The sequence below is a fragment of the Oryctolagus cuniculus genome, chromosome 7, assembly GCF_964237555.1.
Source record: "Oryctolagus cuniculus chromosome 7, mOryCun1.1, whole genome shotgun sequence".
Classification (NCBI taxonomy): Eukaryota; Metazoa; Chordata; class Mammalia; order Lagomorpha; family Leporidae; genus Oryctolagus; species Oryctolagus cuniculus.
In genome coordinates this window covers 161,372,613-161,400,214 of record NC_091438.1, presented here as the reverse complement: position 1 = coordinate 161,400,214, position 27,602 = coordinate 161,372,613, and the positions used below count along the sequence as shown (strand labels likewise).

Below are 27,602 nucleotides of genomic sequence, written 5' to 3'. Positions count from 1 at the left end.
GGCACACGGAGGCCAGGGAACCAAGGCCACGGGCCTCGGCAGAGCTCAGGCGATGCCCCGCTTCGGCTGGGGGGCTGCAGAGGGGCGCAGAGGCCGGAGACTGGGGGCAAAGGGCGAGCCGGGAGCTCAGGGTACCCAGCGGCCTGGACCGCACCAAATGTCACGGAGGGGACTGGCGGCGGGCGACCACGGGGACAGAGCCCCGCGCAGCGCCCCGCCGCCGCACCCCTCAGGCTCCGGGTGCCCCACACAGGGCCCGAACGAACCATCCCATCCCCGGGTCCAGAGGCCCCGTCCTGCTCTGCGGCCTTGTCCGACCTCCCCCGTGGCACCAGCCCACATGGTTCCTCCCACCGTGGACCGCGTTACCAAGGAGACGGGCCCGCCGCGACCGGCCGACTGACCAGGCCCGCGCTTTCGAGGAAGTCCCCTCACGACGGGCCCAGAGGCCTGGCAGCCAGTACGCGGTCTTGTGTACTGGCCTCAGGTCTTGCGGGCCGAGGGCCGGCTGAGGGGCGCGCTGCTTCGGGCCGCTCGGAGGAGCCTCGGAAAGCTGGCGCCCAGCGCTCAGGCCGCGGACCCGCCCCGCGTTCCTCTCGTCGTCAAGGCCTCGGAGCCAATCAGAGCACAAGTCAAGGGGGGCGGCCCTCCGCGAGCGCCAGCCAATCGGTGAGGCAGCGGGCCCGTCCTGATTTGCATGGCCGACGATCCCTTAGCCAATATCAAGATGAGAGGCGTGAGCGCCAGCCAATAAGAAACTGCCGGAGGCGTGGCCGCGGGCGTCCCACGAGGTGAAGATGCTGCGGGCGGAACCTGCCCGAGCGAGCGGGATTCGGGGGCGCTCGAGTCGCAGGGGCAGGGCGGGAAGGAAGATCCGGAGCGGGACTCAGGATCCGGAGCTGGAGCCCCCAGGTGAGTGGCGGGGGAGACCCCGGCGGGCCGCGCGTGGTCTGGGCGTGCGGTGGGCACGGCCCTTCGCCCGCTCCTCCCGCCCGGCCCTGCGTCCCCGCCGCCGCCGCCGCCGGTCTCAGCCTCTCCAGCCTCCTCACCGCCTTCTCGCTCGCCTCCCTTCCCCCAGGCCGTGCGCGCTTCTCTTCCCCATCTGTCCTCCCGCCTGACCTTCCAGCTGCCACCCCGACCCTGCACAACTTCCCGCGGCTCGGGCATCCCGCAGCCTCGCCTCCCCCTCGCCCCGTCGGAGCGCCCCGCGTGCCCTCCTCCGACGGCTCGGCCCGGGTCCCGCGGTGCCCCCGGCCCCCGCCATCTCTCCCGTGGGCGCTCCCCTCCTGCCGGCTCCTCTGGCCCCCTACACCCCGCACCCCGTTCCCCGAGCTCGCACCCCCATCTGCAGCTTCCTCCCTCCCGGAGCCCTGGCCCAGGGCGCCCCCACCTCCCTACCTGCAGCTGCTCCTGCGGATGCGGAGACCCGGCTGCTGCAGGGCGCACCCCTGCCCCCCCCCACACACACACACACGCACACCGCGCGCCCGGGCGCCCAGGCAGCCCCTCTGGCTCTTCTGCAGGACCAGGCTCTCCTAGAGCACCCTGGGTGCTCCAGGTGGGAAGCCCCTGCCTCCGCCCCGTCACCATCTCCCTCCCCACCCCCCCTCCCTGTTCTGCTTCATTTTGTGAGTCAGCACTTTTGGGCTCCCTGGGGTGGTGGAGACCTGGCCGTGGGACTAAGGGTGGGTGGTCTTGACTGCAGTTCGCAGGGCTTGCCTGGGTGGGAGAGAGGCCAGGAGCAGGGGCCCGGGCCGTGGGGGGAGGGGGAGCCTCCGCCTCCCTTTCATCTGCCTGCCCTGTGTTGAACCGTTTCCAAGGGGAGATGACATAAGTAATAGCTCTTGGAGAAATGGGCCGTTAGCATTTATGGAAATTAATTCGTGCACATCTGAGCGTAAGAACACCAAGTTCAGGCCACAGCTGTCCCGCTGTCTGTCATGTCAGGATTTCTCTCTCTGCAACTTCTCCCCCTCAAAAACGCCACCAGCGCCACCTCCCCCCCCCTGCCAAGTGCAGGCGCCTGCTCTGCTGCCGTACTGCACTTGGGCCTGCTGCAGGCTTGGGGGCCTGTGCGTGGGCACTGTCTGCCCACCCGATGCGTGCCTGGCAGACGTGTCCACGGGCGGCTCCTGGGCTCCTGGGCTCCTGGCCCTGTGCTCTCGCTGCACCCGGCTCCCCGGATGCTGTCCAGCAGGCCCGACGTGCAGCCTCTCCAGGGAGAGGTCTCCAAGTCCACACGGCCTCAGTGGCGTGGACAGTGTTGGGGCCTCAGCACGTCCCTGCCTCCAGAGCAGCCCGCCGGAGGCTTCCCTTGTACAGCCAACGTCCACCCTCCGTTCGTCGTCGTTACACCAGGCAACACATGCTTTGTGGGCACTGATCAGTGCCCAGGGGTCGAGCCGGGCAAGGGGGAGAGGGAGGTGTCCTGAAAACGCACGCAGTCCTTGCCATGTGCTTCTTGTGTTCAAAACCCGTGTGCGTCTGGATCCGGAGCCTGGTAGGCAGGAAGCACGCACAGCGCCGATTGCCCCCGGGAGCTGGGGTGCGGTGGGGCGCAGGCCGTGGCCCTGGGAGGTTCAGCCCAGAGAGCTCTGGGCTGGCCGGCTCGGGGGGCCTCAGCCTTGGCCTGGCTCGCTTGCCTCTTCCAGTCGTCTTGTCAAACCCGAATGATTCAGGAGGAAGTGAGTGGCAGAGCTTTGGTCTGGCAGTTTCCGGTGAGGGCTGGCGGGAGGGGCTCCTCTAGACCTTGCTGTGTGTTGGCACCGGCTGTGGCAATGGGGCAGACAGACGGTGGCTATGTGGACAGAAAGCCCGCTTCCCTGCTGGAGACCTGGGGAGTGTGGCTCGGTCTCCGGTGTGTTTGGTCCTTGGCTGGTATCTCTGGGACCCTGGTGTCACCAACGGTCCCTAAACAAGGAGGTGAGCCATGAGCGGCTGTGGGCAGGGTCCAGGAAGGGCTGCCTCTGTCAGTGGGCAGGGCCGGAGACCCCACACTTGCCCATACCCCCTCTCCCAGCAGCCAGAGAGAGAGGTCCTAAAGCTACAAGGGCCTGGGCCACCCCAGGCTCCGCCCTGCCCTCTCTCAGAGGGTGGAGACTTCTCCAAGGTCACGGAGAGGCCATACCGGGCCCCCACTTCTTTGCATCCTTGGTGGTCGGAGCTGCAGGAAGCCGACACCCCAAGGGCACGGCCGGCCGCCCTTTGGGAAGCCGCTGTGCCAGTGCCCTTGTGGACATCTGTGTCACCGGAGGGCTGCTGGGGATGGGCAGTGCCACTGACCACAGAGAATTCTGGCCGACCACAGCCCTACAAGACCTGGCAGACGCGCAGTGTGAGCGTGCGATTGTTCGTGACTGTCCACACCGTGGCCAAGCGGTTGGAGGGGGGACAAGCAGAGAAGGGACTGCCCCGACACAGGAACTGCACTTCCTGCCTCGTTTCACCCTGGGGCCCTGCGAAGTGGGCTGGTCAGCATGGATGGGGAAACTGAGGCCTGGGCAACGCCAGACTGACCCTCCGGCCTCCAGCGGTGAGGGGGCCTTGATGCTGTCCTGCCCTGCCAGGACCGTGTGGCCAGCGCTCCCTCTGCTGTTCAGCCCAACTCCAGAAATCCTCCTGAGGTGCTGGGGAGGCGCGGGCTCAGCCCCCGAGGGATGTGGGAGCTCTCCTTTGTCACCCTGCACTGCCCCTTCCTCCATGACAGCCACCCACGCCTAGCCCCAGCCCATCCTCTGAGCGAGTCTATTAAGAAATGGGTGTGTGTGCCTCTGGTCCCAGCCGGGGCTGAGGGGGCAAAGGGTACAGGGCCCAGGGGGACCTCTGTTGCGTCACCACAGGGTGGGCTTGGCAGCTGCATGACTCTCCCTGCCCAGGGGGACCTGCCGGGGGTCCTCGTGTCCTTTGCCACATCCTGGGGGGCTCCCAGAGAGCCCGTCTTCCCCTTCCCATACCCTGCAGGTGCCTGCCACCCACACACCTGGGTTTCTGACGTCCCGGCTGGATGGGATGGGGTATCAGGCGCCCACTCCCAGCTCTGCCGAATGGTCACCTACGTGGGCTTGCGTGCGTCACTTGTCCCAGGGCCGTCCCCTGCCCTGTCTCGCCCGCTTCCCTTGCACAGGTCTCCTTGGAAGTCCCCCGTGCAGGCAGCCCCTCTCCTCCCTCATTGCAGCGCCCGGGCCCTGGCGAAGGTGACTGTTCTGACGCCGTGCATCGGGAGAAGGAAAAAATGGAGAGGGGGGCATCTGCCCCGCTCCACACCTGTGCTCTGGGCGAGTTTAAAGGGCTTTCCTCACCATGACCTTGAGCTCTGGCTGCTGAGTGGTTGACACCTGTTATCCAGCTGAGCAGCTAAAAGCCAAGTGCCTTAGTCCATTTCCTGTCGCTGTAACAATTCCCAGGACCAAGTAATTTACAAAGAAAAGAGGTTCTGGGGGCCAAGTCCAAGAGCATGGCACTGGCATCTGCCAGGTCCCTGGCTAGTGGCACGGGGTGCCATGGCTGTGTCTCTTCCTGTAAAGCCTCCTATGCTATCGTGACCACATCTACCCTACTCACCTCCAAATCCCATCCACACAGGAAGTGGGGGGTGACGTTCCTGGCACGTGGACGCTGGGGCCCACATTTTCCCCCGGCACCGCGCCTGTGGTACTCAGATCCCTGTGCCAGATTGAGAGACAAAGAGCAAAGCACGCAGCACAGAGGTGCTGTCCCCGGGAGGTGAGCGGCTCCCGGCGCTGGGAGACGGCCAGGGACGTGTCCTCCGGGCTCCTCTGTCGCCAGCCCACGTGGCTTCGTTCTTTATCTGAAGCGGTGACACGGCCCCTGGAGAGTAGAGGCCTGGGCGCAGTCTCGGGCTCACAGCAGGAGCTGAGTGTCAGCTCCTCTCCTCCCACCCAGAGACTGAGCCCCGACATTGCCTGGCCTGGCTCCCCAGGGGCACCAGAGCGGACTGACTTGGGCCCACTTGGGGCTCTTAGAGGGGCCACCTCTCTCTAGAAGAGGAGCCCAGGGACTGCTCAGGAGGGGGTGGGGGCAGGACAGAGAGGGAGGAGGGGAGCAAGGGAAGAGCCTGTCTCCCCGGTCTGCGAGGGCAGCCTCCCCGTGAACACCCTGGTCTCCCCAACCAGCGAGGCTGCCAGCATCCATCTGCACACCTGCCCGACTGTCTGTCCGTCCAATGCCAGCGGCCCGTGGGCAGGCGGGGCCTCAGAGCCGTGCTCCCGCCTTCCCCACGGAGCTCATCTCCCACCCCTTGGCAGCTCCATGATCTTTTAGAGGAAACACGTGCCCTCGGGTCCACACGGCCGGGGCTCACCGGAAGTAGCAGTCTCCCTGCCCCTGGTCTGTGGGCCATAGAAGGCCTGCAGACAAGACTCGAGACTCAAATCCATAGCAGGCTAATTATAAGTTGATCAGTTTGTATGGCGACCAGTGATGTCATAGAGATCCAAGTGGCTCTTGGCAGATAAAAGCTTCCACACCCCTGGGGCAGGGGATCAGAAATAAGGAGAAGGCCTGGACAATGACGTCGGGTGCTTCCACTCAGGAAATGAATTTCAGGTCGAAACACTGTTGAAAATCTGTGACCATGCTAGAAGGGAAAGGCCTTGAGCAAGCCCTGCCCACCTCCATTCCCTAGGGACCAAGAGCCAGGAGAGGAGTGAGGCGGCCACGTGCCGAGGCTGAGGACGGGGGCCGGGAGACCCTGGACCCAGACTTAGAGGCGGGCCGGGCTGTGACAGGCAGAGCTGGGGAGGGGCTGTCTGGTGCGAGCCCTGCACGGGAAGGGGAGAGGACCGGGCAGGCTGGACGGTGGTCAGAGCCCAGCGTGGTCACAGGTGGGCGTCAGAACCTCGTGGAGCTGGACAGCGAGAGGAGGGGAGGGCCCAGGAGTCTTCTCGCCGCGTCCACCTGTCTGTGCTGCCGAGGGAAGGACGCAGGGCTCCCAGACAGAAGCACCGAGCGGGGTGTGGGGGCCTCGTTGGGTCCCAGGTCCATGGCTCGGCCAGCGGTGCCCACAGGCATTGAGAAGCCAGGGCCAGAGTTCAGAGGGCTGGAGGGGCCTGGAGGTGCCTGCCAGCACCCACAGGTCACAGCTCTGACAGTGGACAACGTCACACTGGGGGTTAGGGCCAAGAGTAGAGAGCGCAGAAGACAGAGCCCCGGGAGCGACCGTGGGTGCAGGACTGAAGACAAAGCTCAAGTCAGACATCGGGAAGCCCTGGGTTATCCCAGAGCCTGGATGGAGAGGGAGACAGGGTAGGGGGCATGTGGCTGCCCCCGAGGGACCATCTGCATCGAGAGAGCGTGGGCCCTGAGGAGGAAACCTCCCCAGAGCAGGAGCCCGTGCTGTCCATCCCGGGCCCTCTCCGATCGCCCTATTCCCGGCTGACTGGTGGGGAGACGGAACGTGGAACTGACTTCCCTGGGGTCTCCCAGTCAGTGCACGAGGAGCCGAGACCCAAGACCAGGCTGTTTGGAGCCAGCGTCTCCTCTCTCAGTCTTTGAGCTCTGCCGCTCAGATGGCCCTGGAGGAGTCTGACGGTGACAGCGAGAGAGGGCGAGGGGAGAGCCGCAGGCAGGAGAAGCCGGCAGAGCACGGAGGAGGGAGGTCCCGTTCCCGCTCACCGGCGCCCGGCTGCTGCCCCTTCACTGGCCGTGTCCGTGGTGCGTCCTGTTCCCTGCCTCAGTGGGGCGTTTCTGGGGGTACCCGTGAACTGTGGCTGCAGGAGCTGCCTGTGGAGGGGGTGACAGGAGGGGGGCTGGGGGGGCCCGGACAGGCCGAGGGGTCCTGAGCCACTCCCGCTGCCCCTTGGCAGCTCCGTCCTCTACAGCCCCTGTTGACCATGACTTGGGGGCTCCAGCTGTTTGGGGGTGCAGGTAAACCCTCCAGCCTCTCCTCCCCCACAGAGCGGCACCCAGGAATCACTCTGTGCGAAGGGCCTCGCCGTGTTCCCTCACTCCAGAACAGAAGCGGCCCCCTGCTGCCCAGCGCCCTGCTCGGCTTCTGAGCGCCTTGACTCCCACGCCATGCTCTCCCCGTGACACGTGCCCGCGCCGCTGTTAGCTTCCCAGTCCTCCAGGACGTGGGCGCCTTCAGGCACTGCCCAGGTGCTTGTCAACTGTCCCAGAAGCCAGGGTTCTGCAGAGGAGCAGGCCCTGCCACCCTGGCCCTGACTGAACCCCATCAGCCACCTGGCTGGCTGTGCTGTGTCCATCACTTAGCTGTGCCCTGGCAGTCACCTGGCTGTGCTGTGTCCATCACTTAGTTGTGCCCTGGCTGTCTCCTGGCTGTGCTGTGTCCATCATCTGTCTGTGCTGTGTCTGTCACTTACTTATGTCCTGGCTGTCACCTGGCTGTGGCCTGGCTGAGCTGTGTCTCCCTGGCTGAGCCACAGCTGTGCCATCTGCAGGACCACATCCTGCATCTCCCCACCCCACCCCCACCTCTGCTCAGTCAGCTCCGCACCCCCAGGGGGTATTGCCTTTCCCTGGTAACGAATCGATGGCACCCAGGCCAGGAGGTGCTCAGGTGTCATGGACAGGAGGCCTGCAGCCGTCTCGTCCCTCTGCCCCTGCAAATGGTGCAGGTACCCGGAACAGGAACTGTAGATCCAGTCCCGGGGGACACAGGTGTGCTCTGCTCCTCTGGGCACGGCGGAGGCCTCAGCTTTACGTGCTGCCCTTTAAGAAGGGACGTCAGCTGCCCCGGCCAGGGCACTTCCAAGGCCCTGGGGGTGCTGCCTGCTTCCTCTTCCGCCTGAAAGTCGGGTTGTGAAAGAGCCGGGCGCTTGCCAGCCCGCCCCCGGGCGTGGGCCCCATCCTGCCGGTGCCTGGGGCACTTATCCAGGGGCCCAAAGGGAGGCTTTCCAGAAGACACAGAGACATTTAGCAAGGCAAACAAGGACCAGCAGGCCTGCACTTGGGCTGCCAGGCCACAGCAGCGGGGGGCGGCCCCTCCCACTCTGCCCTGCGGGAGGCCATGCAGCCGTGCACACCGCTTCCCCAAGGGCCAGGGGCAGGGTGAGGTCGCTGCTGGGGGCCCATGTAGGGGAGGGGACTGTAGTCCAGGGCGCCATGTTTCACCCTGGCCACCACCGAGGTACCTGCAGGCCCGGTGGACAGGACACAGTGGTGTCTGCGCATGGACAGAAAAAGAGGGGGGTGGAACCAGACCTGACACCGGTGGGTGGGAGGCATCCTTCCAGGCAGCAAGGGTGGGGTTCGAGCGGCAGGGACAGTGGGGGTGTTGGGGTCACCATGGGCAGAGGAATATGGACCGGGACCTCCCACTACCACAGGCCCCCATCCTCCCTGAGTCCACGGCACCCTCGTCCAGCCCGGAAGGTTCTGGCAAAACCCGGTGGTGTGCCGCTGGGAGGGATGGTGTTTGCCAGTTCCCCACCCCTTGGCAGCCTGGTAACCACAGCAACCACAGGGTACTACGGGAGGGACCGGGCCACCTGCTGGCTGCATGGGTGCCAGGGTCTGGCTGGGCCCCAGGGTACACAGGTGGGCAGCAGGAGAGGGGGTGCCCGAGCCGGGGCCCCTCCCCCAGAGGGTTGGCCAGGCGCCTGAGCCAGCGGCCTCGGGGAAGTCCCTTCAGGCTCCTCAACTCTGTGATGTTGTGCTTTAGGGGAGGGAAACCGAGGCAGGGTGGGCAGGCCACCCCTGCAGCTGGAGCCGGGGACACAGTGCAGCTCTGTGACCAAGCCTCCCGGCCCGAGTGCGCTTGTCCTCTCATGACTGCTGATGTGGGCCTGTGAGGACGGGCGCACCTGTCCCCTCTGCCTCTGCTGGGACAGGCACTGCGGGGGGCGTCTGTCAGGAGAGCTTTGTTCCCCACGGCTGCCCCCTGCAGACCAGCCCAGGGGCAAGGGGGCCATCGGCTGACTTGGGGTGATCAGATAAGGGAACCCCCAGTCCTCCCCACACCCCAAACACAGGCTCCCTGCTTTCCAAGCCACGCAGCCTGGCTCAGTCCTCCAGGGAGACTGCGCGTGTGTTGATGAGTTGCGTTGGTGCACGGGGCAGTGCCTGCCTGACACAGGCTGATTTCGTAGACTTGAAAGTGCCCAGGTCGAGACCAGAGCACTCGCCTCCCAGGACTGCCTGTCCGGGTGCTGGCGTGCAGGCTCAGAGCTGCAGAGGGGGTGAGTGCCGCAGTCCTCCTCACCCACTCTCTGGCCTCCCCCCTGTCCATTCCTCTGCCCCTCGAAACTGACCCGAAAATCACCCACCCCCATGTGAAGCCTTGGGACCAAGCAAAGGCCGTCCCCACAAGGGGCTCCCTGACTCCGCTGGCCATGACCCTGGAACTTGTGCCCAGCCGCGAGCCGCAGGAGGTGGACGCACCCCTGCAGCAGCAGCTGAGCCAAAGCCAGGTGCGCGGCGCCTGTGCACGGAGGCAGCTGTGGCCCTGCGGCTGGTGTCCTGGCTGCCAGCCGCCCGGCATCTGGACAATCAGGCTGCGTCCCTCAGCCCTCAGCCTTCCTGGCCAGCAGCCTCGGCCACAGGCACTGCCTGTGCCACGATGAGGCTGCTGAGCGGGTCTTCACAGCCCGGGCACTTAATTACGCAGAGCTAATGCCTTCCAGCCGCGGAAACCATGCTGGGGCGTGCGGGTCCGGTGCTCCCGGGCGGCGAACAGAGAAGGCCAAGGTGCCTGGAGATTGCGTTTGTTGCAGAGCTGCCTGTGCCTGGCACCTGCCTCCTGCCCTGTCTGTGTTCACTGTTAACCCACAGCTCCCCCGGGAGACGTCCTGCGTGTCTCCATTCCTAGTGTCCTGAGCAGCTAGTGTCCCTCACAAAGCGCCCAGTGGCCAGGGCCAGATGGGACTGTGGTGGACTCCTGGTCCTAAACCCTAGACCACCCCATCAACAGGGCAGTGTTCACCTGGACCTTGCCCCTGGGCCAGGGTCACCAGGGTGTCCCCAGGGAGAAGCCACAGGAAGGCACAGCCCAGCCCCCCACCCCGTCCCGGCTCCACAGGATTCCCCGGATCATTGTCCGTCCCCCCCCCGCCCCCCCGAGGAGTCCTGAGGCAGGGGCACAATCCACCACACACAGTAGCACTAGGGCCTTCCCAAACCCAGAACGGTGACTGTGTGCCGCGTCCCCGCCGCCCTCTCCTTTCCTAATTCACGGAGACGCTCTATTGCACCTTGGCCTCCAAATCAGGACGTGAGGACCGTTCACGCGGTGCCCCTGGGTTTCCTCCCTGCAAGTGGGGTTTCTGGGGCCCAGCACACGGGCCTCTGCTGCCCAACAGGGTCAGCCCCGCGGCCCCAGAAGCCCAACCCTCGGCGGGGAGCAGCCCTGCCGAGCCGCGATGCCAAGGCAGAGTGCCTGGTGGCCGTCTGCTGTGCCTCGCGTGCCCGACTCAGCGCAGCCGTGCCGGACCCGGTGGCGTAGAGCCAGCTTTCAGGCTGCTACTGGGGAGCCGCGTGGGCACCGCATTAATCCTCCTGCCCTGCCACGTGGGGCGGGGACCCGACCCTCTGAGAGCCGCTTTGTTTATTCTTCCAGGCCAGGATAGCAGAGGCACTTCCTCCCGCGGCCCCCAGCCAGGTGGGGAGCAGAGCCAGGGCTGCAGGCCACAGGGGGCTGCACCCCCAGAGGCGGGGACGCCCCCCCCCCACCAAGAGAAGACTGTTTCCCTGCTAAGGCTGGGGGGTTTTAGAGACCAGAGCGGTTGCACCTGTCCCTCTAACTGTGTCTTAGCTTCCTGTTACGCACCGTCAACCGGGGTCCACAATATAACATGGGAATAAGCAGGCTGGATCGCGCCGATTACAGGGTCCTGTTATGATCCCTCACTTTTAGCTCTCGTTACGCATCTCCCCTGGGCCTGCTTCATAGACTAACTTGACCGTCGTTCCGGGCTCTCTCCAGCGCCTGGTGGCGGCCACAGTCCCCAGGTCCCTAGGCTTCCAGAGGCACCGCCCGCTGGGTCGCTGGCCACCCTGTCACGAGACCACCTTTTCAGAGTCTGTCCTGTCTTCTTGGGCGTAGTAGCGGAGGTGGCTGGGACGGAGGTTCTCGTCTTTGTCAGGGGAGAATTCAGAAGCGAGACAGGAGACAAGGCAGCGAGGTTTCACGGGGCGGGGCATGGGGCGCCTCTGCAGGCGGAATCTGAGAGAGGGGGCCCGTCGTTCAGACTGGAGTCGGCAAGGCTGCTGGTTTAGTGGAGAGGAGACCCCTGACTGGCCAGGCGGGCATCTCTGGAAAGAGCTAGCCTCTTTATACAGACTGCGGCTCACGTGGGGCTGGGGTCCAGATCCTCCTGCGTTTCTCATGCCTCCCACCCTCTCCTAAACAAAGGCGTTCGGGGGGGGGGGGGTTCCTCCCACGGCCTCGTTCCGCAGTGCTCTCCGACTGGGGCCCACTCGGGAGCAGGCAGAGAGGATCCTCCTAGGGTGCCTTCCCCGGGGGTGGGGCTGGGACCACCCGTGGAGCTCCCGCGACTCCGCCTGTGAAATACGGGGCTGCTTCCCTGCGCAAGGTGCTGGCGGAGACAGGTTCCGTTCTGTCTTCCTGTCGCTGCACGGGGGCCCGCCCCCCTCCAGGGTGATCTCATCACAGGAGTCTCAGGTTAATTACATCCACAAAGGCCCACCCCCAGCACCCCTTCCAGAAGCTTCTGTGGCTTGCTTTCTAGTCTGGAGGCTGCTCCCCCGAGCAGGGAGAGCCCGCCAAGTGCAGCTGGCAAGGGCCGAAGGTGGGGCCGTGGGGCAGCCGGGAGGGTGAGAGTGGGCGGGGCAGCCAGGGTGTGAGAGTGGGCGGGGCAGCCGGGGTGTGAGAGTGGGTGCGGTTGCAGTGGATCTCGTCTGGTGGGAAACGGACAGTCGGGCCTGGAAGGGCCGAGTGCTCACCGCTTGGCCAGGAGTGGGTGCTGTGTGGGTCTCCTCTGCCCGCACCTGCGGGTGTTTGTGCAGGCAGGGCCACTCTCCTGGGTCAGAGCCGTGGTGGTGGGAAGGCCAGGCTGCCTCCCTGGCCATCACCAGGAGGACTGGGGAGAGGACAGGGGAGGCCTGGCCCCTGGGTGCCGTGGGGGCTCTCGGGGTAGGTGACTACTCAGAGTGCCAGCTCACCCTGGCCGGCGGGGGGAGGGATTTGCGCTCTGGACATAAGGGCGACCCCGGGGAGGCAGGCCTGCCTGAGTGCTGCCCAGCCAGCACCTTCTCCCCCGTCCAGTGGAGTCAGGGTCCCCGCGACTCTGAGCACTGTGGCTGGAGCCTGTGTGCACACTCACCCTGGTCTGGGGATCGGCAGAGAACAGTCACCTTATGCCATGCCTGGAACTGTGCCAAGCATCGCCCGGGGGCCCAGCTGGACGCCATGGCCAGCGTGTCCCGGCAGTGCAGCTCCCATCCTCACAGATGGACCAGCCCAGCCCCTCCGACGTTGGCATGGAAACTCGCGTGGGCCAGGCGGATGAGAGCACCCAGCACTCCCCAGGCACCCTGCCTGCCCACTCACTGCATGGGGGCTCAAAGCCCAGATGGTCTAGGGTCTGGATTGATCTAGGGTCCCAGAGAGGGCAGACCCCCGGCCATACCTGGGGGCAGGGCTAAGTGGAGGACACAGTGTGGCTGTGTAAGCCCACTCTTTCCGAAACGCCCTCCTGGGATCACCAGGAGGATGGCCTCTTCCTCCTCCTCCCACCTGGGATGTAAGCAGTTAAAGCCTGCACCCCTGCCCGGGGAAGCCAACCAGCAGCCTGGAGCGGCTCCAGCGCTGCCTCCGGCCGGTCGTCCAAGGCTCTGTCTGTCCATCCATCCGAGGCTCCATCCGTCCGTCCATCGGAGGCTCTGTCTGTCCGTCCATCCAAGGCTCTGTCTGTCCGTCCAAGGCTCTGTCTGTCCGTCCATCCGAGGCTCTGTCTGTCCGTCCATCCGAGGCTCTGTCTGTCCGTCCATCCGAGACTCTGTCTGTCCATCCTCCGGGGCTCTGTCCGTCCATCCGTCCTCGGCACCGCTCCGTCCATCATCCCCCATGGGCGGGGCCTCCTCTGCACCCCATCCTGCTGAGTCAGGTTTGCATCGGGGTGCCAGGCTTGTTTCCTCCCAGCCCCCTCGCTGTGTTTTGCCTAAATTGGCTTCACTTAAAATGCCAGTCTGGCCAGGAGAGGGGACTCAGCGTTTTCTTTATCCCTTTCATTGTGGATGTTCCGGAAAGCAGCAGGTAGACCGGGCCCTGCAGACGCTGTGTGCACGTCGCTGTTACCTTGACCACTGTAGGGGAGTGAGGGAAACAGGTGGACCTGCCCCCAGGCCTTCACACACACATACACACACATGCACACGTGCATACACACACATGCATACACACGTGCACACATACACACTAGCATACACGTGTGCACGCATACACATATGCACATGCATGCACACACACCCTCGGCTCCGGGTCCTCCTACGGGTGCAGGTGCAGGGACTCCGTCTATCTGACACTGCCGCCGGGTAACTGCTGCAGCCGCCGCCACTCTGGGAGAGCCAGAGATGCCACAGCGGTGGCCGTGGCCACAGGGCAGCTTCAGTTCAGCATGGCCTGTGGACACTGCCTGGAACTCAGTGGGTTTCCATGGCCACGCCTTAGGGAGCTGGCAAGGATGGGGAGCCCAGAGGCTCTGCCTCTCAGGGATCCCACTCTGGTGCCTCGGTGAGCAGGCAGGCGGGAATCCCAGACATGGGCCAGTAAGACCCCCAGGCCGTTTCCTATTTATCATGAAGAATGGGGCTAGGTTTTATTTTATTTTATTTAAGATTTATTTATTTTATTTGAAAGTCAGAGTTACAGAGAGGCAGGGGGGAGGGCTTCCATCCACTGGTTCATTGCACTGATGGCCACAATGGCCTAAACAGCCAGTCCAAAGCCAGGAGCCAGGGGCTTTCTCTGGGTCTCCCATACGCGTGCAGGGGCTCAAGGACCTGAGCCGTCTTTCATTGCTCTCCCAGGCCATAGCAGAGAGCTGGATTGGAAGTAAAGCAGCCGTGACTCGAACCAGCTCCCGTATGGGATGCCAACACTGCTGGCGGAGGTTTTAGCCACTACGCCACAGCGCCAGCTCCTGGGGCTAGGTTTTCAGAAGGCGGTCAGTGGGGTCTGGTCCCCAGGAGCGGCCAGTGCACAGGGTGGGCCCCCCTTGTCCCTCTTTCTGTTCTCTTTGAGGACTCTCAGAAGGACAAGCCCAGTTGCCCAGACACCAGCACAGGCTGAGAAGCGCTCTTGGTGCCAGCAGACCTGCGAAGGGACTGTGGGCTCTGTCCCCAGGCATTCCTGCTGCCTCCACCCTGAGCCTCAGAGGGGCTCCCGGGGGCTTGTTTCCGTGGGAGACTCAGGCTTGGGAGCGTGCTGTGGAGATGTCTCGGGCCTTGACACTGGCCTGGGCCCTGCAAGGAGGCACCGGGCAGCCCAGCCCTGGACCTCCGGGGGTAACCACCGTGGTCGCAGTTAAGGCAGGAAATTGGGCACACGCGGGCCCCGGAGGGAGGAAGGAAGTGCCGCCAGGTGCACCTCACTCCTGGGGGGGCAGAAGCGGCCCCCACAGCCCCGACCATATGTTCTGAGTCTTCGAAATGGGCCCTGGCGGCATATTCATGTCTGGCCACGGGTCTGGGGTCACTCAGATGGCATTGGGTGGCTCTCAAAGCCCTCCCAGCCCCCCCATCCTCGGGGGGTGGGGGGCCTGGGCCTTGATCTTCACCTGTGCTTTGCAGCATTTTCTGAGCGTCGGGAGGTGGCCTGGGATGCCCTGAGGGTCAGAGCCTTCCACACACAGGGGCCTGAGTGTGCCACTACCTGGCCTGGGGGCAAGTGTCCAGCCTGGGCAGGGGAGGCCTTTCCCAGCTCATCTGCAGGGACATGAGTGGACATCAGGTTGGCAGGTGGCTTGACTGACAGGTAGAGTGGGTACCCTCACCCACACTCACCCACAGGTGCACATCCCCTGCCTCTACCCACACCCCAAGGCCTCTTGCCAGGGCCAGCCCAGAACACGCCGTCCTGCCAGGCTCTGGCCTCTCCCTCCGTCCTCCTGACCAGCTTCCTGGCCGGGGGAGGAATGCTGACACACTTTGGCAAACGGGGATACAAATATAGTTTTTAAAGGGAAAAGTAACCACAGGATGGCCTGGAATTTGCTTTCCGCCCAGGGCTTGCACCACGGGGTTGACCTACTGCCGTCCAGGGTTCTGGGATGAGGTTAGGAGGCTCTCTGGTTTCCAGGGAGTGTTCGCTGGCAACCAGTTCTCTCGCGCGTCCCCATTCTCTCTCCCTTTCTGTCTCTGGCCGGTGATTGCCACCTTCAGCCCCTGGCTTCCATCTTACCATTGGGTCACATGAATTTCTCGTACCTTTTAGGGACTGCACTTACTCCCTAAGTGGGCTCATATCGAAGTGAAACTCACTGTCCCTGCCATGAGGGGCCAGCCGTGTCCTCGTCATCCCTGGAAAAACCAGGAAACGTTGACTTCAAGACCCATCACGGCCGCGCCGTGGCTCACTAGGCTAATCCTCTGTCTGCGGCGCCGGCACCCCGCGTTCTGGTCCCGGTTGGGGCGCTGGATTCTGTCGCGGTTGCCCCTCTTCCAGTCCAGCTCTCTGTGTGGCCCAGGAGTGCATTGGAGGATGGTCCAAGTGCTTGGGCCCTGCACCCCATGGGAGACCAGGAGGAAGCACCTGGCTCCTGGCTTCAGATCAGTGCAGTGTGCCGGCCGTAACGGCCATTTTGGGGGGTGAACCAACGAAAGGAAGACCTTTCTCTCTTAAAAAAAAAAAAAAGACCCATCACGGGAGCGCGTGGGCTTTGACCATCCCAGCCCAGGGGATCCAGGACGAGCCACCCACTTGTTTCCTGGGTTCACAGGTGGACTATCTGGAGGGAGGTCATCAGTGTGTCGAGGGCAGGCTGGGGCCTCTGTCCCTCCTGCTCAGCTGAGTGTGGAGATGGGCAGAGAGGAGGCTTTCCTGGCAAGAGGGTGTCCAAGGCTGGGCTGGCCTTCGGGTGTCAGAGATGTAGGCCGGAGTGCCATTGCCACGGAAGTCTGGGGCCAGAGGGCAGGAGGCTCATTCCTGTGGCTCGGGGGGGCTCGCGGGCCCCACTCCTGGGTCCTCAGAGCCGCGTGGCTGAGCAGATGCAGATGGTGGAGGTGTTGCAAGTGGAAAGCACAGCCCCCTCTCTGCTTCCGCCCACCCCCCGGGGAACCACTGCCCATAGAGTGGGTGACCCGTCCAGACTGGGACGCAGCCTCTGTTTTGGACCCAGGGGCCAAGAAGTCCCCAGCAGATGGGGACACGCAGCCTCCCTCCCGGGAAATAGCAGGAGCAACGCCAGTGGTTGCCACAGATACGGGAGCAAGAGGGAGAAGCAGGCAGGTGTGTCCCTGCCCAGGTGTGAGAGGAGAGGCCGGCCGGTGTGCGCCTGGCCAGATGTTAGAGAGGGGGCGGGCCGGTGTGCCGGAGGGGCAGACGGTAGGGAGAGCTGCCACGGTAGCCGGGCTTGCCTCAAATGTCTCTGGCTACCAAGCCGAGGCACTTGACCTGGTGCCAGAGGCCCTCAGCAGCCCCTGCGGGCTTCAGAGAAATTCTTGGAATGAGAGATCCGCTCTGAAACCTAGAAGCAGGGCTCTGGTGACGGTCCGGCAGGTGCTCCCAAGGCGAGGGGGCCGTGGAGGGAGAGCAAGAGAAGAAATGCCCCAGAGGTCCCTGGGAGGTCCGAGGCCACTCCTGAAGCTCCTGGTAGAGGGGGGCTAAAGGCATCGTAAGGAGGGCACCTGGGGTAGGAGGTGAGAACTGAGGCTAGGAGGAGGGCCTAAGAATGGCCTGGAGGGTCATTCGGGGGCAGGTCCCCAGAGCAGAACAGTGAAAGCGAGGGTGCTGGGGGAGGTGGCAGTGGGGAGGGGGAGGGGGAGATGGTGGAGGGGAGGGGGAGGGGAGGTGGCAGTGAGGAGGTGGAGGTGGCAGTGGGGAGGGGGAGGTAGCAGTGGGGAGGGGGAGGGGAGGTGGCAGTGGGGAGGGGAGGTGGCAGTGGGGAGGGGGAGGGGGAGGTGGTGGAGGGGAGGGGGAGGGGAGGTGGCAGTGAGGAGGGGGAGGTGGCAGTGGGGAGGGGGAGGTGGCAGTGGGGAGGGGAGGGGAGGTGGCAGTGGGGAGGTGGAAGCAGAGGCGACAGGAGGGTGTTCACGTGTGTGCCCGTGCTCACGCCTGCAAGCCTGTGTGATGTTTGCTCTGCATGTGTGCTTCATGAGCCAGGCAGCATCCCAGTGGGGACTGCACACCCGGCAGAGGCCGGAGCTGAGCCCCAGCCTGAGACCCTGCAGTACCCGTGTGGCCGCACTGCTGCCCAGGAAACCCGGGAGGAGGCCTCGGGCTGCAGGGCTCCCTCTGTCCCCCGAGGAGAAGCAGCCAGAACACGGCTCCCACCGCTCTGCCTCCCTCTGCTCTGCCCGGCGTCAGCCTCACGCCGGGCTGTGTGCCCTACGAGCAGAAGCCACCTGTGCAGCCAGGGCCGACACACCCACATGCTTCCAGCGAAGGCGTGTGGGGCACCGGTGAGGCGCCAGGCTCCGCCCAGGCACAGGGGGCTCAGCAGGAGGTGACACAGGCCCTGCCGGCACCCTCTGGGGCACCTCGCCCAGGTCGGGAGCACGCACAGTGACGTGATGGACGGTGCCCTCCAGGACGGCCTCTCTGCAGGGCGACTTCTGAGCGCAACACCCAAGGAAGAGCATCCCAGGCCAAGGGGCCCCCAGCCTCCCGCCCCAGCTGTCCGTCGAGCCACTCGGACCCCTGCCAGCTCCAGGACACCGCCCACTGCTGCCTCCCTTCCTAGGAACTAGCGCCTCGCCTTCCTCTCACCCCCACAGCACCGCCAGGCGACCCAGAGCTGCCGGCCTCCCGGAGTCGCCAGCCCCTGCCACCCCCTTCTGCACCTGGCCCAGGCCACCTCGGCTCGCGCCGCGGGTGCTCCGGAGCCTCCCTCGTGGACCCCGCTCTTGCCTCCACCGCCCAGCCGGTGCTCAGAGAGCAGCGCTCAGCTCACTCCGAGGAGGCTCGCTCTATTCCCCAGCGTCTCCCGCACACTGACTGGACTGGGGAGGGCAGGCTGGCTCCACGGGAGCCCAGCAGGAGGCAGCCCCACCTCAGACCCTGCTCCAGGAACTCAACTCCGCACGTTCTTAACCCAAGAGGGCTTAAGAACACTGCGTTTCTGAGGCCAGCACTGTGGCGTAGTGGGCTAAGCCTCCACCTGCGGCACCGGCATCCCATATGGGTGCTGGTTTTAGTCCCGGCTCCTCCTCTTCCGGTCCAGCTCTCTGCTGTGGCCTAGGGAAGCAGTGGAAGATGGACCAAGTGTTTGGGCCCCTGCACCTGCATGGGAGACCTGGAAGGAGCACCTGGCTCCTGGCTTTGGATCGGCTCAGCTTCGGCCATAGCTGCCATCTGGGGAGTGAATCAGCAGATGGAAGACCTCATTCTCTGTCTCTCCCTCTCTCTCTAATTCTGCCTCTCAAATAAATACGTTAAATCAAATGAAATCTTTAAAAAAAAAAAAAAACCACTGTACTTCTTTAACTACAGCACAGGAGACAGAGCACACGCAGTCTGTATGAGCAACTCACGTCAAAAATAAATGAGCCAGAGTCACCCAAAATAGTGCGCAGGAGCGGCGGCAGCCTGCGACGCCCGGCCAGCTGGCCTCCGCGCTTTGCCGCCGAGCGGCCTCCGGAGAGCGGAGAGAACACGTCGTGGAGTGCTTACTCCAGAAGAGATCGTCAGGCCGGGGGCCGGGGGTCGGAATCACTGGCAGCGCCCAGGGTGCCCCCTCCGCCCCAGCACCCCTGCCGAGCCGCGGACTGGAGCCCAGCCGGCAGCGTGGACTCACGCGACCAGGAAGGTCCCAGTTCCACCTGTAGGGGTTCCACTTCCAGGCTCAGGCTGTCCGCACGGAGGGCAAGGCTTGGGTGCAGGAGGCGCCCCGGTGACCAACGAGCAGGGCAGCGAGTGCTGTGGCCATGATGAGGATTGCACCTCGGTCCTAATTTATTACCGTGAAAGCCACTTTGATTTTCATGTCATAAATCAGGGACCTTCACAGTATGACCCAAGATTGATTTTATTTATTTGAAAGAGAGAGAAAGATCTTCTATCCCCTGGTTCACTCCCCAAATGGCTGCAACAGCCTGGGCTGGGCCAGGCCGAAGCCAGGAGCTTAGAACTCCATTTGGGTCTCCCATGTGGCTGGCAGGGACCCAAGTACTTGGTCCATCTTCTGTTGCTTTCCCAGGAGCATTAGCAGGGAGCTGGAAGGGGGGCAGCCAGGACTCCAACCAGAGTTCCAATATGGGATGCCAGATCACAGGTGGCAACTTAACCTACTGCACCACAATACCAGCCCCTGTTTCCTAAAAAAAAAAAAAAAAAAAAAAAAAAAAAAACTAATTTATTTGAAAGGCAGAATGACAGAGGGAGAGGAAGAGAAAGATCTTCCATCCACGAGTTCACTTCCCAATGGTCACAGCAGCCTGGGCAAAGCCAGGAGCCAGGAACTCCATCCTGGTCTTCCAGATGGGTGGCAAAGGCCCAAGCACTTGGACCATCTTCCGCCGCCTCCCCAAGCACGTTAGCAGGGAGAGTAATCGGAACGGAGCGGCTGGAACTCAGACCGGTGCCCTGATATGGGATGCTGGCATTGCAGGCAGCGGCTTAACCTGCTGCAGCGCAGTGCCGGCCCCACACTGATTTCTGCAAAGGAGGTTTTACAGGAACACGGCCACATCTTTTCCTTTACATCTCAGGCTACTCGGGCACCGCAGAACTGAGTAGTTGCAACAGAGCCTAAACTATGTACTCCGTGAGCCGTCACTGCCAATGTCACTGCCCCTGCCGTGGCTGCCTGGTCACAGGCGTGAGCGTCCCAGGAGGCAGCCCACTCACGGGAGACCACTGCTGGTGAGGATGGAGAGTTTGCTCCATCTCGTTTTCCTTGCTGTTGTTGATCTGGGATTCTAGGTTTCTGTTCTACAAGAGCGTCTTTTGGGCAGGGACATTTGAGTCCCTGATTAGTCTCCGTCCCTCCATAAAGGGAAGCCTCAGACCACCTGCAGCTCAGGCGTCCGGGGCCAGGCGAGGTGGTGGTCCACTGGGCCACCCTCCCTGTAGGGCTCCCCAGACATCTTGGCGGGGCGGGGGGAGCTCAGGATTCCAGTGGGCAGGGCTGGGAGGGGCCCTTGCCCTTGGGAGGGGGTCCCTTTCCAGCCCAATGCTGACATCGCCCGGCTTCTGTGAGTCACAGTGGACCTGTTTCAAACCTTGAGCTCTGAGGACCACATCCACCCCGTCGGGGGACAGGGGACTTTCCAGGGGGGTTCCCTTCCCCATAGACCGTGGAGCCAAGTCTGGAAATGGATCCGGCATTTTAGTGGCCTCGTTGGACACAACGGCACCCAGAGAACAGTGCAGGGAGCTCCTAAACCGTGAAGGTTCGCCCTGCAGGAAGACTCCGGGTGCCACTAACACGGGGCCAGCCATGAAGCCCCTGAGCAGGCACCAGCAGGAAATCCCAATCCAACTGGGCTGCACCCCTCCCCCACACAGGAGGTTTAGAAGGGGGAGGGGCCAGATGCTGCAAGCAAAGCCGGTGCTCCAGTGGGTCTGCCTCCGGGGAGCAGCTGCCAAGCGGATTAGCAGGTCAAGTCCCCTGGAGAAGAGGTCTGATCCCCTGTGGTGGAAACAGCCCAACCCCAGGCTTGACTGGGTCCCAGAGACGGCAGCGCCCCAGGCCAGCAGGCGGCTGGGCAGAGGAGGTGTGTGGCTCGGAGGAGTCAGACAGACCAGGAACTCCCACGTCGGCCGTGGACGGCCGTGAGCCACGTGAGCCCGGCCTCCCAGAAGCTGTGCCGGGAGGAGGCTTGCTCTGGAGCGGGGCCAGGCAGCGAGTGTTTGGAGCGTGCACCAACTCAGCCTCTGGCACCAGAGCAGCCGTGGCCAAGGCGCAGAGGTGCCGTAGACTGAACGCCTGTGTCCCCCAGAATTCGTAGTTGAAGCCCTAACGCCCAAAGTGATGGCTTTGAGAGGTGGGGGCCTTTGGGGGGTGATTAGGGTTCAGTGCGGTCACGGGCGGTGTGACCCAGGAACTGAAGCCACCATGTTGGGTGTCCACTCCCATGTGGGGTGCCTGGAACTGAAGCCTACATGCACTTCTGATCCAGCTTCCTGCTAACGTGCACCCTGGGCATATCAGGTGATGGCTCGAACATCAAGCCCCTGCCATCCCCATGGGAGACCTGGGTGGGGCTCCTGGCTCCTGGCTTCAGCCTGGCCCAGCCTTGGCTGTCGTGGGCATTTGGGGAGTGAGCCAGCAGGTGGAAGATCCACCTCTCTCCCTGTCTCCCTCTCTCTCTCCCTCAGTCACTGTACTTTACAAATAGAGACATAAATGAGACCGTGGGAGTAGAAGCCGAGGGTGGGGTTAGTGTTCTCCTAAGAGGACACGGAGGCCCACGCACTCCCTCTGCTGCTGTCGTAGAGGGAGAAGGCGGCCGTCTGCAAGCCGAGAAGCCTCCCCGGGCCGCAGCCGCCGGCTCACAGATCTGGGACTTGCAGCCTCCAGCACTGGGAGATAACTGTTCGCCGCCTCCAGCGTGGTGGAACAGCAGCCCCAGCCGATCAAACACAAGGGGGCGTGGCTGCGTGCCGGTGACGCCTTGTTCCTGGAGGCCGAGATTTGAGTTTTATATGGTTTGGTATCTGTGCCAGGAGATATTATTCTCGGTCTGGTTTTCTTCCAACCTTCTGAAGATGGGAAGCCGTTCTCTGCTCGTGCGCTGCACCGACACAGCCTGGACGGGGCCCGGGCATGCAGCACTCCGCTGGCCGTGTCCCACAGCAAGCGTGGAGGCCACCTGGCGTCACCGGCCACCCACCAGCCCCCGGGCGCCACTGCTGCGGGTGCTGGGTGCCCCATCATTTCGCCAAGCACCACAGAAACAAATACCTTTCAAAGAGAGCAACCCAGACGTTGACGTTACAGAAAGAGGCCAAAACGAAGGATGAGCACCTCGGACGCCCGGGCCGTAGACTCCCGTTCCCCTTGCGCCAGCTGGCTGACCCCGGCCTCGGCGTCCTCACCTCAGTCCACAGGACAGCCAGCGGCCTCCCCTGTGTGTTCGTACGCACTCGGAAATCATGTCACGCACCATCGGCCGAAATTGGGCTTCCAAGCGTAAGCGTGAGAGCTGGTGTGAGGATGGACAGATGGGTCATTCGACAAATGGCCTCAGTGGCCAGGAGCTGGGCTAGGCAGGAGCCAGGAAGCCCACCTGGGACTTGGGCCATCTTCCACTGCTTTCCCAGGCATGTTAGCAGGGAGCCGGATTGGGAGTGGAGTGGCCGGGATTCTGCCCGGCACCCACGTGGGATGCTGGCACCGCAGCCCGTGGCTCGGGCCCCAACGCCCTTGGCTCCCTGCTGCTGTCCCCTGGAGACCCTGTGAGCCACGCGCTCCTGCCGCCAGCTGGGGCTGTGCTCTCTTCACAGCCCCGGTTGGGGGCATGGACTCAGCAAAGATCCGTTCAGTCCTGTGCCTCACGTTGTGGAAACATCTAGAAGCCAGGAGGAGACGCGCGAGGGCCCACTCAGCGGAAGACCAGGCAGGCCTGGAGCACACCTGTCCTGGGGGGAGGTGGGGACAGCGCAAGGCCGCTTGCTGCTGTACAGCCCGTCCTTGCCTGCCTCCTGCCCCCCCCCCAAACCCGGCCAGGAAGCCCCCAGCATCCCTGCTGCTGAGGGTGGCCGCAGGCCTTGGGACGCAGCCTCCGTGGTGACAAAACCAGAGGAAAGCACCAGTTTCCTGGAAGCCCGGCTTAGAGACTGGACAGTGATCCCAGCGACGGTCCCCGGGGGCCAGCTGGGCCGGTCACAGCCACACCTGCCACGTCCACGGGCCTGGCTTCCGGACGCGGCGCAGACCCAGCCCGTGCAGGAGAGCCTGGGAAGCATGGCTTCCCTCCTCATTCAGTATTTGGACTGTGTTGAAGCACGTCTGACATAAAATACGTCATCTTAAGTGGACGGTTCGTGGTGCCAGGTAAGCTCCTCATGTCTCCGCCACCCACCTCCGTGCTCTTTGTCATCCTGTGAAACTGGAACCCCGCGCCCCTGGCAGCCACGTGCCACGTGTCTGACGGACGACACGGAGAACCTCACGCACGGGGACTCCCACGTGCTCGGCCTTCCTGGCCGGCTTGTGTCCCAGGTTCATCGCCATGGGAGTTTCCTGCTGCCCTGAGGCTGAATCCCGCCCCTCATGGGCCACGTTTCCCTGGGTACTCTGTACCCGTGGCCACGTGGGTTGTCTCCATGTTTTGACTCTGGTGGGGCATTCTTAGGAACAGGGGCGCACACACGTCTGAGTTCCTGCTGTCTGTTCTGGGGGGGACAGGTGCAGGGTCACAGTCCCCAAGGCTGACTTATTTATTTGAAAGGCAGAATTACAGAGAGAGGGAGATCTTTCACCCACTAGTTCACTCCCCAAATGGCCACAACGGCCGGGGCCGGGCCAGGCCCAAGCCAGGAGCCATTCTCTGCTGCTTTCCCAAGAGAATGAGCAGGGAGCTGGATTGGAAGTGGAGCCCTGGGGGCTTGAACCAGTGCCCTGATACGGGATGCTGAGTCACAGGTGGCAGCTAACCCAGCTGCAACGCAGCGCCAGCCCCCACTTTAATTCTTCGAGGAGCTGTCTGTCCCACTGGTTTCCGCGGCGGCTCTGCCGTCTGCATCCCCACCAGGCGTGCCTGAGGGTTCACCTGTTTGCCATCGTCGCTGTCTGGGTAGTAGCCGCCCTCAGGGTGTGAGCTGCTGGTGTGCGTGTCCCCAGTCCCGGTGACACAGCATCCTCTCGTGAGCTGGCGGGCCGACTGCTCCCGTCTCTGCGGAAATGTCGGGTCAGGTCCTCGCTCTTCAAAGCAGCGTGTGTGGTCCTTTGCTGCTGGGCTTTGGGAGTTCCCTGTGAGTCCCGGGTATTAGTCCCTGCTCGGATAGAAGACTTGCGGTGGTCTTTGAAATAAGGCGTTTGTGACTGCCAGCCAGCATTCAGCAGTCGCCTGCCTTCCTGGCCTAAACTCCTTTAGGTTTTAAAAAGAGCCTGCAGTGGGAGAATTGCCGCTCGCTTCTGAGAGTCAGGCGCGAAGCTGGCTTTGTGGGCAGGTTCAGCGCGACCACAGAGCAGCCGGGGACGGAGCAGCCGGGGACGGAGCGGCCGGGGACGGAGCGACCAGGGACGGAGCAGCCGGGGACGGAGCAGCCGGGGACGGAGCGGCCGGGGACGGAGCAGCCGGGGACGGAGCGGCCGGGGACGGAGCGGCCGGGAACGGAGCGGCCGCCGACTGTCGCCTGCTGTTCCGGAGGCTCCGTAGCTGCATTCGTGGTCTGCCATCAGGGTGAACAGAGCCTGGAGACCCACAGGGTCTCGGCGACGTCTCTGTGCTGGGGTCGAGAGTATAACTGCTGCTCCCTGGCTCGGGGGGGGGGGGGGTGTCACTTGTCCCAGGCCAGGGGTGCCAGGGCCCGGGAGAGGAGGTGGATGTGTGGTGCAGTGAGTAGAGGAAGGAGCCGCAGTGGGAACACCTGGGCTCCTGTCCCAGCCTGGCCTCGGGTTCGCTGACTGACTGTGGATGTTTTTTCCATTCGTGACCTTGATTTCCTCATCTATATTGTGCCAGAACCCCGGGGCCCCTCAGGGTTGCCCTGTAGCTTGGGGCCCCCCTGCCCAGGGCTGTGGCGAAGATCAAATGGGATCACACAGCACAGGTAGAAGATGGCTAAGGTGAGGGGAGCTCATTACCCTCCCCCGTCTCTCCCCAAGAAGGGGGTTCGCAGACTGCCAGGGGTCCTCCTGTCCTGCGGGGGCTGCCGTGGGCAGGAGGAGAGGACAAGCTCAAGGTGCGTGCCCCTCCAGGCCCTCCATCTGCCTCCCGCCTGGAGCCGCTGCAGCATTATAGGGGGGTTAGGGTGCCTGGGCCATCCTGCCTGGGTCCTGGTGCTGGGCAGTCCTGGGACTCAAGACCACACCCTGGCACCCACGGGGCGCTGTTCTGCCAGGCTGCTCCACTCTGCTGTGGCACCAAGCAGGGCCCTGGCGGGCACCGTGCCAACTTCCCCTCGGGCCTTGTGACCCCCGGCACTTGCGGTGTAGCAGGGGCGGGACCTGACTTCATTTGGCACACACACAAGGATCATGGGCTGTCCCCAGCCGTTCCGGTTCAGGAGCAGGTACCCAGGCCTCTGGGGGGATGGGTCGTGTTTCCCAGGATGGGTTTGCGTCTGGTGGGTGAGCGGCCCCAGCCCCTGAGCGGGGTTAGGTGCTCGGTGGCGTCCAGGGATCCCTGTGCCGGCTGCATCACTGAGCCCACGCCCCCCAAGGGAGTGGCCCTGCCCAATCCCGGATGGCCCCACGTGGCCCCACGTGGCCCCAGGTGGCTTCCTGTCCAGCCTCGGAGGGTGTGCAGTGCACACGCATGGCTGGCTGAGGACACAGCGGCCAGGCCCCAGCTGAGGTCTCTGAACACATAGCAGTTCACCAGTTTCTGCTTTCATGCCTGGGCCGGAGGGGGAGACGCCCGGAAATCCAGAGCCCTGTGGGGCCGCCTGGGTCCCTCGGCAGCCCCTGCCATCTGCTCTCTCCTGGGATCCCCCGGCCTGGGGTTTCCTGTCTGAGCAGGAGGCACCAGAGCCCCAGCATTGACAACCCATGTGCTGAGTGCCCATCCCACCCCTCTCACCCCGTCTCCTCTGGGCTGAACACGGGATGGGGGAAAAGGTGAGAGACCCCCTGAAGGCCTCCACCCCGCAATTGTGCCCTGGAAGAGTGCCCTGCAGCCCCACACAGCTGCCTGGGCAACAGAGAACTCCCTGGTAACCACAGCTTCCTCTCTCCAGCCCCGCTCTGTGCTCCTCTGCTTCACCCAGGCAGGATATGGGCGCAGGGCGTGGTCGGGCGGGGAGGAGACGTGAGCTTCCTCCATTGCTTGTCCAGTGCGTGCAGTATGCATTGAATGAATGACTGAGGGAGGAGGCCGCGGCCTGAGCACGCAGTTATGGGGCTTACGGAGCAGGTAAGGACGTATGCTGCCTCCCTCCTCTGACTTGCAGTAGCTCGCGGGTCTGTGCCGCGCTGGCGCCCCTCCCTTGTATGCCTGCACAGCACTGCACTTTGCCACCTGTGGTTGCTGAGACACAGGATGGGGCCAGGAGATGAGGCCCCTGACCTTGACCCGGTCACGGAAGCTGGAGGGGCCACCGTCCAGCCCTTTGCCAGGTGATGGAAGCAGAACCCGCTACCCTGTGGGTCCCAGCCCCCGCTCCCTGTCTGGGAGGCCTGGCAAGCACTGGGGCCATGATGGTGCCCAGCACCTGGGGGTCCGTGAGCTGCAGTGGGACTTGGGAGTTCCGTCCGGAGGCGCACTGCCTGCTGGTGTCGGGGTGTGCCGGGGGTCCAGGGTGTGGACGTTGCACTGGGAGCGCTGGGGGCTTTGGTGCAGTCTCTGCTCTTCACGTGGTGTTAATTAGATGTGAACGGCTCCTTTGCATCAAGCTGCGCCCTGGGCTGTGTGCCAGGCTGGTGCGGTGTTTGAAGTCAGGGACGGGCGTCTGAACGTTGCTCTGAACATATTGAAATTCTTAGCCCGCGATCATCTTGCAGAGTTGGAGTGAGGCGCTGATGGAATGTGTTAGCACATGCCGCAAACGGCGGTCTTGATCTTGGGCCCCAAGGTGGGGCCGATGCTTCTGCTGTTGACCACCTGGCCCTATGCTGTGTAGTGTGAGGCTGCCAGGTCTCTGCGCCGCCCGTCCCCTGGCTCAGGCCGTAGGAGCCTGGACAGAGTCTGAGGCTCCTCAGAGGTCCTGGCCGTGCCCCGTCGTGTAGTTCCCGCCGTTCTTTGCCCCATCCCTGGACTGCATGTGACCCAGGTCTGGATGGTGCAGCTGGGGAATTGGGGCATGCTGGCCTCGGGACCCCTGCCCAGTCCCTCATGGGCACCCTTGCAGCAGCGGGGACTTCCTGTCCCTCCACAGGCAGGACTGGCTACCCAAGGGTACTCCGAGTCATCGGCAGCCTCCATAACTGATCTCGCTCCCAGCCTGGCGTCCGGCCTCCTGGGGAGACAGGAAGGGTGTGTCTGTGCATGTGCGTTTGTGTCCTGTGGTTTTGAGCAGTTGCACCTCTTCCTGCCTCTCTTTGGGGCCCACAGTCGTCGGCACAGTGGCTCCTCCCAGACTCGGGCCACACAGCAGGCAGGGTTTTGTGGCCCTGGTAGGCACAGCAGGCTCTCCGGGGCACTGGCAGGTGGGAGGCCCAGGGTGCAAGACGCAACGTGCAGAGTCTCACGGATTCCGTATAAGCAGGCGCTCAGAGCCCACAGCCCTGGGACTCTTCTGGAAATCAATGGCACCCAGAGCCTCTGCCTCTCCACCCTTTTGGCCAGCATGTGCCGAGTGTGACCGTGTGGCGGCCGCCACTCTGGGCACTGCGGCACGTCAGCAAACAAGAGACGCAGCTGCTTCCCCTCCCCAGATGGGGCTCAAGTCCCAGCGGTCT

At 63.7% G+C, this 27,602-nt stretch overlaps 2 protein-coding genes across 8 annotated transcripts in view; one reads left to right on the top strand and one right to left on the bottom strand.

Moving 5' to 3' along the window:
- NPHP4 (nephrocystin 4) overlaps positions 1–1,517 on the bottom strand; it is a 115,150-nt gene extending 113,633 nt beyond the window's left edge. Inside the window, exon 1 of one of the 3 annotated variants that reach the window (XM_070079390.1) lies at positions 1,399–1,517. The gene's annotated coding sequence lies outside the window, so the exon portion shown is untranslated. Of the gene's footprint in view, positions 1–369; positions 609–1,398 lie in introns of those variants that run through there. The other 2 variants (XM_070079388.1, XM_070079389.1) reach the window with 2 other exon arrangements.
- Positions 819–27,602, top strand: part of KCNAB2 (potassium voltage-gated channel subfamily A regulatory beta subunit 2) — an 83,155-nt gene continuing 56,371 nt past the window's right edge. For 2 of the 5 annotated variants that reach the window (NM_001171058.1, NM_001171057.1), the window contains 1 exon segment: positions 824–912. The gene's annotated coding sequence lies outside the window, so the exon portion shown is untranslated. 5 annotated transcript variants of the gene reach the window in all.